We start from the raw sequence: 13,272 nt of genomic DNA on the forward strand, positions 1-13,272 counted from the left end.
CCGGTATTTGTAGCCGCGATGTGATGACGTCATCACATCGCGGCTACAATAAGTGTATGAGGGAGAGAGCTGCGGGGGAACGAGGAATGGTGAGTGTGTGCGTGAGTGTGAGACCAGCATGGCACTGGGGCAGATGGAGGGGCAGAACGGCATGGCACTGGGGCAGATGGAGGGGGAGAACAGCATGACACTGGGGCAGATGGAGGGGCAGAACGGCATGGCACTGGGGCAGATGGAGGGGTAGAACAGCATGACACTGGGGCAGATGGAGGGGGGAGAATGGCATGACACTGGGGCAGATGAAGGGGGGGAGAACGGCATGACACTGGGGCAGATGAAGGGGGGGAGAACGGCATGACACTGGGGCAGATGAAGGGGGGAAGAACAGTATGACACTGGGGCAGATGGAGGGGGGAGAATGGCATGACACTGGGGCAGATGAAGGGGAAGAACAGCATGACACTGGGGCAGATGGAGGGGGAGAATGGCATGACACTGGGGCAGATGGAGGGGGGAGAACAGTATGACACTGGGGCAGATGGAGGGGGAGAACAGCATGACACTGGGGCAGATGAAGGGGGGAGAACGGCATGACACTGGGGACAGAGATAGAGGGGGGGGACATGAAACTAGGGGTAGATGAAGGGTGTATATGAAAATGGGGAGAGATATAATTTACGGGTGACTGTTGGAGGATTATACTGGGTGGAATCACATGAAAATTGAATGAGAATGGGTGGAGTCAACATAAAAGTGGGCGGGGTCTAATTTGCTGCGGCGCGCGCGCCGCACGTTTTGTTCCCTCTTTCTAGTCCTCGACAGTTGGGAAGTACAGGTTAGAAGTGCGAGACCCCCAGTAAGTAGGGCCCCGCCAAAGTCAATTGCCCAGGGCCCCGCAAACCCTGGATCCGCCACTGCCCACACTCTCCTAACCTGGGAGGTGGGGGCAGCGAAGCAAAGAAGAACGGGAACACCGGGCACCGGAGCAGCCATCTCTGCAGGTAAGTGGACACCAGGGGGGACTAAGTATCCAGAGGATTAAAAAAAATCACTACACAGTGTGGATTCTAACTAGAGATGAGCGAACACTAAAATGTTCGAGGTTCGAAATTCGATTCGAACAGCCGCTCACTGTTCGAGTGTTCGAATGGATTTCGAACCCCATTATAGTCTATGGGGAACATAAACTCGTTAAGGGGGAAACCCAAATTCGTGTCTGGAGGGTCACCAAGTCCACTATGACACCCCAGGAAATGATACCAACACCCTGGAATGACACTGGGACAGCAGGGGAAGCATGTCTGGGGGCATAAAAGTCACTTTATTTCATGGAAATCCCTGTCAGTTTGCGATTTTCGCAAGCTAACTTTTCCCCATAGAAATGCATTGGCCAGTGCTGATTGGCCAGAGTACGGAACTCGACCAATCAGCGCTGGCTCTGCTGGAGGAGGCGGAGTCTAAGATCGCTCCACACCAGTCTCCATTCAGGTCCGACCTTAGACTCCGCCTCCTCCGGCAGAGCCAGCGCTAATTGGCCGAAGGCTGGCCAATGCATTCCTATGCGAATGCAGAGACTTAGCAGTGCTGAGTCAGTTTTGCTCAACTACACATCTGATGCACACTCGGCACTGCTACATCAGATGTAGCAATCTGATGTAGCAGAGCCGAGGGTGCACTAGAACCCCTGTGCAAACTCAGTTCACGCTAATAGAATGCATTGGCCAGCGCTGATTGGCCAATGCATTCTATTAGCCCGATGAAGTAGAGCTGAATGTGTGTGCTAAGCACACACATTCAGCACTGCTTCATCACGCCAATACAATGCATTAGCCAGTGCTGATTGGCCAGAGTACGGAATTCGGCCAATCAGCGCTGGCTCTGCTGGAGGAGGCGGAGTCTAAGATCGCTCCACACCAGTCTCCATTCAGGTCCGACCTTAGACTCCGCCTCCTCCAGCAGAGCCAGCGCTGATTGGCCGAATTCCGTACTCTGGCCAATCAGCACTGGCTAATGCATTGTATTGGCGTGATGAAGCAGTGCTGAATGTGTGTGCTTAGCACACACATTCAGCTCTACTTCATCGGGCTAATAGAATGCATTGGCCAGCGCTGATTGGCCGAATTCCGTACTCTGGCCAATCAGCACTGGCTAATGCATTGTATTGGCGTGATGAAGCAGTGCTGAATGTGTGTGCTTAGCACACACATTCAGCTCTACTTCATCGGGCTAATAGAATGCATTGGCCAATCAGCGCTGGCCAATGCATTCTATTAGCGTGAACTGAGTTTGCACAGGGGTTCTAGTGCACCCTCGGCTCTGCTACATCAGATTGCTACATCTGATGTAGCAGTGCCGAGTGTGCATCAGATGTGTAGTTGAGCAAAACTGACTCGCACTGCTAAGTCTCTGCATTCGCATAGGAATGCATTGGCCAGCCTTCGGCCAATCAGCGCTGGCTCTGCCGGAGGAGGCGGAGTCTAAGGTCGGACCTGAATGGAGACTGGTGTGGAGCGATCTTAGACTCCGCCTCCTCCAGCAGAGCCAGCGCTGATTGGTCGAGTTCCGTACTCTGGCCAATCAGCGCTGGCCAATGCATTCTATTAGCTTGATGAAGCAGAGTGTGCACAAGGGTTCAAGCGCACCCTCGGCTCTGATGTAGCAGAGCTGAGGGTGCACAAGGGTTCAAGTGCACCCTCGGCTCTCCTACATCAGAGCCGAGGGTGCGCTTGAACCCTTGTGCAGCCTCGGCTCTGCTACATCAGAGCCGAGGGTGCGCTTGAACCCTTGTGCACACTCTGCTTCATCAAGCTAATAGAATGCATTGGCCAGCGCTGATTGGCCAGAGTACGGAATTCGGCCAATCAGCGCTGGCCAATGCATCCCTATGGGAAAAAAGTTTATCTCACAAAAATCACAATTACACACCCGATAGAGCCCCAAAAAGTTATTTTTAATAACATTCCCCCCTAAATAAAGGTTATCCCTAGCTATCCCTGCCTGTACAGCTATCCCTGTCTCATAGTCACAAAGTTCACATTCTCATATGACCCGGATTTGAAATCCACTATTCGTCTAAAATGGAGGTCACCTGATTTCGGCAGCCAATGACTTTTTCCAATTTTTCTCAATGTCCCCGGTGTCGTAGTTCCTGTCCCACCTCCCCTGCGCTGTTATTGGTGCAAAAAAGGCGCCAGGGAAGGTGGGAGGGGAATCGAATTTTGGCGCACTTTACCACGCGGTGTTCGATTCGATTCGAACATGGCGAACACCCTGATATCCGATCGAACATGTGTTCGATAGAACACTGTTCGCTCATCTCTAATTCTAACAATTAAAGCGTTCAATTGTTAGATTCCATGCTGTATAGTGAATAGGATTGCTTTTAAAATCCGATCTCCGATTAGTAAAAAAATCCCATTGACTTGCATTGGGAGTGGAATTGGGATCGAGATCGGGTTCAAATGAAAAATGATCGTAAATCGGATTTCAAAATCGATCCTGAAAAGTCAAGATCGGCTCAACCCTAATAATTGACAATCTTTCCCTGCAGATTTTTTTCTGCAATGTCTGGATGGGATTAGCTGAATTTCATCCACTTTGCAGGTAATGTAAAATGCAGCATTGTCCCAATATGGGGCTACAGACCAGTCATCTAGTACAGAAGCTGTGATGGATGGAAGTTGTATGAAGTTTAGGAAAGCTGCAATAGCTATTTTGGATCCTGGGTGTAGAGGGATACATTTTTCTATCAGCTATCACTTAATGGGAACCGGTCAGCAGATTTTAGTTACTAAAATCAAACACAATACCTGACAGGGTTCCCCTGGGTCTACAATGAAATTGTAATAATTTTTCACCAATGTTGTCATCCTCAATAAAATAACTTTTAAACTTCATGTAAATTGGGGGCGGAGACTTGTATGTAGAACAGAAGGTGGGACAGTCCTCGAGCCTTTTGGACTGCCAAAGTGCACAGCAGCGCTGATGTTTGGAGCTGTATCTGCGGTCAAGAACAATCTATGTCCTTTACGGCCCACTGGGTTAATGTGGTTCCTGCCCAGACACACCAGCAACTTAGACAGACGATGCAGCTTCTGCTTCCATGTTCTCACGTCTTGGTCCTGCAACAATGTCCGCCTCAGCCTCCACTGCAGGGACAGTTCACAGTGCTCCTCCAGCATACCACATGTGCAGGGCACAGCACAGTCACACTGTTCTACACCTCATTTGCCTGGGCCAAAGAAGTCACGTAGTGGAGGAACTTCTCCATGTCCTTAATAAAGAAATCGAATCCTGGCTTTCTCCAAGACAACTTGAGATTGGAACCATGGAAAGAACATTGTGTCAGCGCTATGTCAAGGAGGGCTGAGACATGCACGCTACATGGTGAACGGGTTCAACTTGGTTGTCAAGCGTTTCCTTAACTGTTCCACCCATCTGCAAGACATCCTAAAAATGTCAAGGAAACTTTGCATGCACTTCAGCCATTCATACACTGCCAGGCACAACCTCCTTGAGCTGCAGCGACAAAATGGCCTCCCACAATATAGGCTGATATGTGATGTTTCCACCCACTGGAATTCAGCCCTTCTTATGTTGCATCAACTATATGAGCAGAGAAAAGCCATAAACAAGTTCTTGATGATACAAGCGCACACACATACTCCTGTATAACTTTAATGATTGCCAGTGGCAGCTCATGCGTGACACCTAGCGTTTGCTCTTTCCCTTTGAGGAGATCACTTTATTAGTCAGTTGCGAGGATTACAGGATGAACAACATCATTCCACTGACTCATATCCTGGAAAATATGCTGTTCAGTCTGTTCAGGGGACTGGAGATGTGGCGCCTACATCTGATGGCCACATGAGCCCTGTGGGGGCTGAAATGGAGGAGGAGGAGGACAGAGCACAAGCAATGTCTAGCCAAATGCAGTGGAGATGGATGCAGGGAGTCCCTCCGAGTCATTTGCGCAAATGGCCCAATGCATGCTTACTTACTTGCGCAGTAACAGCTGAATTGTCACCATTCGGCAGAGGAATGACTACTGGCTATCCAAAATGTTAGACCCTCGCTACTGGTCAAAAGTGGGGGTCTTTATTACACCAGCTGAGAGGGAGGCCAAACTGAACTCCTATAGAGACAGCCTATGCAGCAAATTGGCCTCTACCTATCTGCACCATCATCCATCCTCTCGCATGTCCGACTGGGGGGCCCTGATACTGGGGGGGGCCCTGATACTGGGGGGCCCTGATAGCTCAACTTGCACTGGCATGGAAGGTGTGGGAGGAGGTGGTTGTGGCAGGAGCAGTATCGGCTCCAGCAGCAGCAGCCTGAGCTTAGAGTTGCTGATGAACAGCTTTATTCAGCCGCATAGTGAAGAAACTACTCATTATCACCTAGACACAAAGCAGAACTTGAACCAGCAGGTGGTGGCCTACTTAGAGTTCACCCTGCCACCCATCATGGAAGATCCACTGGACTTCTGGGCAGCCAAACTGGATGAATCAGGTGTGGATCAGCCAGGATTTCAACCCACATATGCCTGGTACATCAGATTAAATGATCCATGCTGCCTCACCCAAACCTTGTCAAAAGAGACCGGTTTCTTCTGGCTACCTGCATCAGCTACTTTTCTGATGCTGCCACCTGTCTGATGCCAGACATCTTGTGCCAAGTGTTCCTTCTTACTGCTACCATCATCAGCGGGTACTCTTTGTGCCACTTACCTTCACACTCTGTCACCGGGTCAGTATGGCCTCTTAAGGCTGTTGCAACCTCCACATTATATCATCTTGCCACTCTGTGGCCTCCTTACGCTGCTGCCACCTCCCCACTCTGTCACCGGGTCACTCTGTTGCCTCCTAAGTCTGCTGCTACCTCCACATTATATCACTTTGCCACACTATTTTGTGATTTTTTTTTCATTATTATTGTTTGATTTTACATCATTTGATATGTGTAATATCGTTTTGTGATTATCATCTTGGACTTTGATGTTTTTCATTATGTTGATTTCTTTATATGCTTTGGTGGATATATGAAGGGTTAAATGTTTTTTGCATCATGTGTTAATTAATGTGTCGTAGGGTATATAATGGAACAACGTTGATGCCCTAAAACGCATAGGGTGTTTCTGAACCATCCCCTCAGTGGGCAGGGCCAATGACGAGCCGTGCTGACGTCAACGCTTGCGCATGCGTGAGCTGATAGTTAAACACGGTTGTTTTCTTCTATGTAACTCCTGTAGCTACATCTACGGTTTCCTAACATTGTCATAGAACTAAATCCAACTGACCATGGATTTAGAGTCAGAGGTTGGACACATGTGACCACAGCAATACCACCGGGCCACAGGTAAGTATACGACCGACGCCACCTGGTGTAGAAATAAACTCTCTCATCTCTTCGGCGTGCGGTTTCATTTTTTGAGGGGTTCGATCACACCTACTAGTGACTAAATATAGATGGATACATATCTGCGGACCCCATAATTTCTCACCCCGATTTTGTATGTGGCTATAGCCTGACCTGTCAATATCAGTCAGGTAGATACCAAATGGTTGTATACGGTGGGTATCATTTCATCAAAAAATGATACTATGTTGAGTTTGGTAACACATCGCACTGCAACCTCCAGACTCCATTCACAACCATCATCAGGTTCCGTAGTCGATATATCCGTGCTTCTTATATCATAATATTCTTGGATAGGCGATGAGAAACGTTTTCAGATGGAGATTATATGATATACCACCCGGATGAGTGCATGGATCCTCAAAATATTGCAGGGTGTACAATTGTGTGCACATACTTTTTTTTATTTAATCAAACTTTTGACCAAACTTTGTATAAATCAATAGTACACTGTACGTTCCATTCCCCCGAACAGAATACTGGTCGCAACTACAAGCGTTGTGCAGTAAAAGGACACAGACCCCACAGACTATAATGGGGTCTGTGTGCTTGCTGCGCACTGCCTGCACGAATCATAAGGACAGGAACATAGATTGTGAATTACTTTCCTGTCCACATTTTCCCTGCAGAGATCTGTCGGCCAGCACATGGACCCCATTATAGTCTATGGGGTCCGTGTAATTTCACTGGTAGATGCTTGCAGTTGCATTCGGTATTCCGTATTGGGGGGGTCCTCATGCAGACTCCCCGAATGGAATACCAACGCAGATGTGAACGAGGCCTTACATGTTTTACACTACATAAAAGAAGCAGCTGAACAACAAGCATTTGATCATTGTTTGGCTGGCTGGCTGGCTGGCTGGCTGCACAATAGGACAGGGCAGCGATTTCAAAGTTTCCCAATTCTCAGAAAAAGGATTTTACTAGTAGAAGGCACACAAAGGCTGGAGATAGGACAACGCTGTGGACACTGAGGCCACCATTGGTGTCACCATTGGTGCAGATAAAGTTGATTTTAGTTGTTAATCCTAGAACGGTGGAAGACTGGCTGCCAAGGTCGCAGAAGGACTGTGTTGCACACCCTCGGATGGCTCTGGAATAAGAGTTTGACCCTGTAAAGATACACATAAGGACTTTTACTTAACACAATACTAGACATAGGAGAGATGGAGTTATTTGGTGTGACCTTTGCCCTTTTGGAGTCCTGGAAGTGATGATATGACCCTGCAGATGTAGCTCTGATCTCATCATCATCCAGTCTGTCTGGGATGACATGGAGAGACAGAAGGATTGGAGCAAACCGATATCCACAGAAGGTCTGGGCTTAGTTCTCTATGATGATGGGAACAAACCTCCTGCCAAGTTCCTCCAAAAACTGCTGCAAGTACCGAGAAGAACTGATGGAAGGCAAAGGGCAAAGGTCACACCAAATACTGATGGCATTTACTTTTCTGTTTCTTCTTTCACTTCATTGTGTTAATTGATAAAATTAAGCAAATAACACTTCTATTATTTTAAGGCATTCTTACTCTGCAGCATCTTCTCCCGGACTGAACAGCTGCAGTTAATAGATAAGGGATAAATAAAGAAAAAAAGAGAGTTTTCTGTTTGTTTTTTCAGTTCTCTTTTTATAGCACAAACTAGTAGTATTGTAATAGTTTCCACTCTTCCATTGCAGAGAATTTTATTTTGTGCTGTTGGGGGGGAAGGGGGTAGAACTTGTGATAGATAGATAGATAGATAGATAGATAGATAGATAGATAGATAGATAGATAGATAGATGGATGGATGGATGGATGGATGGATGGATGGATGGATGGATGGATGGATGGATGGATGGATGGATAGATAGATAGATAGATAGATAGATAGATAGATAGATGGATGGATAGATGGATGGATAGATGGATGGATAGATGATAGATAGATAGATAGATAGATAGATAGATAGATAGTCAGGATACAGAGTCGCCACGGTCTCCTTGCTGCGCGGCGACTCCCCGGGAGACGTGTTAAGAGTTCTATTGGTTGTGCTTAGGTGATTAAGGGCTAATCTTTTCCTTGCTCTCAGTTCTCCATGCCATTAGCCATCACAGGTGTTGTGGGTGGTTTTCTCTGCTGCTATTTAAACCCCACCCAGGCATGTATCCTTGCCAGCAATTCACTTGTGTTTCCTGGTCTCCAGGGGAGGATCCAGGGCCGGGCGAGCCGGGCAATCGCCCAGGGCCCCACGCCCCGCGGCAGTGCCCGCACCTAACAAAATGCAGGTTGGGTCGGTCGGCAGGGCAATTGCTGAGGGCCCCAGCACTGCAGCAGCGGCTAACAGAGTAGAGTAGCCAGCGCAGGGAGCTGCAGCTATTGATCCAGGAAGCTCCACTCTGCACTGTCAGGACGCTCCTCCTCACCCCCATTCTCTGGCTGCCCTCTGTCAACCAATGAGGGTGAGGATAGCCCAGGAGGTGGAGCTTATCGCTCTACAGAAGATCCCTGCCGTCCTGCACACGTGAGAGGGAGAAGAGGAAGCTTCAGCAAACTGAAAGTAAAGGAGGAACACAGGTACAGGCTGGAGGGGGGAGGGGGGTTACACTTACTATGCCTAATAATGTCAGGCATTTGGAGTTATTCATTTAGTTTTAGTAACTCCTTGTGCCTCATATTAATAGCAACTAACCCCATCATGTCCCTCACATTAACCCCCTGTGTACTTCACCATAAGGGTTACTGATGTGTGAGATATATGGGGGTACTAATCATGAAGATACTTCATTATTACCTCCATGTCTCTCACATATCAGTAACTCTTATGTGAGGCACACAGGGGGTTAATGTGAAGGAAATGATGGGGTTAATTGCTATTAATATGAGGCACATGGAGTATCTAAGCTGTAATGCACATGACTGTACGGGACATGAAACTGGGGGAGAGATGGAGGGGGGACATATAATTTACGGGTGACTGTAGGAGGATTATACTATGTGGGAGCACATGAAAAATGAATGAGAATGGGCGGAGTAAACATGAAAGTGGGCGGAGCCAAGTTTGCTCATTTTCTCCCTCTTTCTTATCTTCAAAAGGGAGGTATGGGTTACAAGCAGGCCTGGTGGTGCTTCTATGCCACTGGCCTTGTGTGCACACTCCCAATGCAGCTAATAGTACACAAATAAGGTCAGTTTTATAAGGTGTGCAAGCACAGCTAACTAGTTAAAAAAACGCCTCAAAAATGCATTTTTTGGGATAATGTTTTAAAAAAATCTTTGGAGGGACCCCCAGACCCCCCGGTAAGTAGGGCCCCGCCAAAGTCAATTGCCCAGGGCCCCACAAAGCCTGGATCCGCCACTGCTGGTCTCCTCCAGATATCCAGTCTGTGTGTCTTTCAGTCTGTTTATTGGTTACTGTATACCCGGCTTGTATTTGACTATTCCTTGTCTTCTGATTTGGAACTTTATTCTTATCTCCTGGCTTAACCTCTTGCTTGTCCGACCCCGCCTTCTCTTCTGTGTTTTTGCTGGGACTTGTTGTCCTCCCTTGTTCCATGCTATTTTGTCTTTGGTTTTGCATTGCATTTTACACTGTGCTTTCTGCTTAGGTGTCACCCGCGTTACTCCAGCCCCAAGCACTTTCAGGGCCTCCTCTTCCCTGACCCTAGTCGCCTGGACAGTAGCATAGGAGTCGTGGCAGGCGCACTTCAATTAGGAAGTGCATTGGTCTGCCTCATCTCAGATCTACAGCATAGTTCTAGCTGCAGGTCCTACGACCCCTTTTGTCATTAGTTGCACAGTGTTGCTTTCCCAGCTGTGTCACTCTGCACTGCCTGACCCTGACTCCAATCCTTACATAGATAGATAGATAGATAGATAGATAGATAGATAGATAGGAGATAGATAGATAGATAGATAGATAGATAGGAGATAGATAGATAGATAGATAGATAGATAGATCCATTTTTTCTTCTTCTTTTTAATACACTCTGCATCTCAAACTGTTAAGTCAATGACAAGTGTATGAAAAAAATCTTAAAAAATCTATTTATGGTACCTGTTATGTTTGTTGTCTGTATAACACACTTATTCTCATTTCCTCGGCATTGTATAACATCTGGTGTGTAGCACCAGGTCGAGCCAGTAGATATGCAGGATGGACAGACCACTCCATTGAGGTTAGAGGTTGTTGGTGGTACTAGAAAAAAAGAGGAAAGTAAAATGAGGACTTGCTTTCGAACATGTACACCAGGCGGCCCTATCAGGGAGGGGGGGGCATGGAGTGCGCCCCATTGTAACGTTACCTGAGGGGACCCATGCAGCCTAGGCTTTCCTCCTACTCCTCGGCTGCTCTGGGTCATTAATCTATGCTTCACTGTCAACTAGATCTGTGTCTGCAAGACACTGATCTAGTTAAAACTAAATCTGTGACTGTCTTGTAAACCGCAAGCAACTGTACCTAACATTGCTGAATTTTGTGTTCAGAAGCTCCAGCTCTCAGTAGTTAGATGACCTGCGTTGAAGGTAGAAGCAGGATGGCTAGGATTTTATTTTGCATTGTATTTTTTTGTTTTGCCTGACAAGTTCTAATAAAACTGCGGCCTGTTTCACCACATTTGGCCGGACTAGACTTTCATTTAATAATAGAAGCAATTATTAGATTGTGATTAGATCTTAGCACAGTAAAGCTAAGATATATGGTACTAAGCTACATGGTAATGCGGTGCTACACTGCAGGTATATCAGTATATAAGACCCCTGCACACTGACTACATAGAGTAACTATAGGAAGATAAGATAAGATAATCCTTTAATAGTCCCACCGTGGGGAAATTTCAGTGTGTTGCAGCAGTATAGTAATACAGATACAGGATAATAAACAGTAATCTATTGCAGAAGGAAACACATATAAGCTGAGAAAAATACTAGGAGTCTCTAGCAGCTAGGAAGAAAAGAAATAGAGAAGACTTCAGGATCATTTAGGTCTCTGTGTGGAGTGATCTCTGCTTGGACTGATGTAGATTATACAGCCTGATCACGGTTGGGAGGAAGGATCTCCGATAGCTCCTTCTCACACTTGGGGTGAAGCAGTCGGTCACTGACAGTACTACCAAGGTCTCATATATGGGGTGGGATTTGTTCTCCCCCATGGAGGTCACCACAGACAGTATCCTTCTGTTACCCACCACCTGTACTGGGTCCAGGGGGCCCCCCAGGACAGAGCTGGCCCTTCTAATCAGCCTGTCAAGTCTATTACTATCCCTGGTTGATATACTGTTCCCCCAGCAGGCCACACCGAAAAAGATGGTTGAAGCAACCACAGAGTTGAAAAAGGCCCTAAGAAGTGTCCCCTGGACTCCGAAGGCCCTCAGCCTCCTGAGCAGGTGGAGTCTGCTGTGGCCCTTTCTGTGCAGCGCCTCCAGGTGATCAGTCCAGTCTAGTTTATCATTGAGGAGCACACCCAGGTACTTATAGGTCCTGACTATCTCAATGCATCTTAGTTGATAAGATCCCACAGTTAAGAATGACTACATGTTATATAGGTTTCTTGTTTTACATATTATACCATATAAATATATCTGCTCTGTAGTTTAGTACCAGTAAATCCTGAACTGCCAGCTCTATACCTGGGTTAGGAGCAGTAGACACTGTTCCAGCCCGTAGAGGTGCAGCAGGCTTGGGCTCTCAGCCTCTTTACTGTCAAACTTCCTTTCCTCTCCTGGTGGTTGCAGGAGCATGTTTAGTTGCTGACCTGGGGTGAAGGTTAACCCTTGGCAGCCTTGCTGTGTCAGCTGTACTGTTGCACCTGTGCAGTGGGGTTAACTGGCAGGGCTTTCTTGCAGCGTGTTCACATTAAGTATCGCATCACATATCTGCCAGTGCGGCTTAACTGGTAGAGGACTATTCAGACATACAGCCGCCCACCATTGGGCCTGTGGACCTTGCTGCAGTGTCTTGCAGACTAGAGGTTCTATCGTTTAAAAATATTATTTTTCAATAAATACTGTACACAGAACCGTAACAAACAGGTGTTATTTATATAAGGGCAATCCAGGGGGATTATTAATACAAGGGGGTATTATTAATAAGGGGCTTTGTGTAGGTGAGGACAATATGGGCCGGGTGCCTCGAGCAGTGAGGAGTCAAACATGTCTGTGTTGCAAACTTTACAGAGACAAGTCACAGCTGGAAGAAATAGTCATGGCGGTCCAGAGGGAAGAGATGGGAAATGTGAGCGATTAGTCAGAGACGTCTCCTGTAAGTCACCACAAAATGTTACTGCACTGTATTCACTGTAATGTTACCACTAGCACTCCGCTTTCCCCCATTATTCATTCTGGGGGTTGGGGGCGTCTTTCTATCATTTGCCTCAGGCAGCAGAAAGGATATATATATATATATATATATATATATATATATATATAGAGAGAGAGAGAGAGAGAGAGAGAGAGAGAGAGAGAGAGAGAGAGAGAGAGAGAGAGAGAGAGAGAGAGAGAGAGAGAGAGAGAGAGAGAGAGAGAGAGAGAGAGAGATATGTTCCTTCCTAAAATGAGTTCTTTATCAGTAAGGCAAAAGCTAATTTTCCTTATTGTATGGCAACAACAATGATGTATCTCCCGACCCTAAATATCAAAACCCATTATTGGTCCAACAGACTGAAAAGCTTGCAGAATGACGGAATGTGTACTGTCTACATCTATCTTTATATTCATTTTTCAGTCCATTGTTCTAATCCTATCACAGATCAGCACATCAGACTTTAGAGTGATACCCCACGTTGTGGAAATGCAGCTTTTCTTGTTGCAGATTTTTTTTTTTAGCCAAGCCAGGAGTGAATTGAGCAGAAGGTTGAAGTATAACAGATTCTTATATATT

This window comes from Leptodactylus fuscus, chromosome 6 (genome assembly GCF_031893055.1).
Source record: "Leptodactylus fuscus isolate aLepFus1 chromosome 6, aLepFus1.hap2, whole genome shotgun sequence".
In the NCBI taxonomy this organism is placed as follows: domain Eukaryota; kingdom Metazoa; phylum Chordata; class Amphibia; order Anura; family Leptodactylidae; genus Leptodactylus; species Leptodactylus fuscus.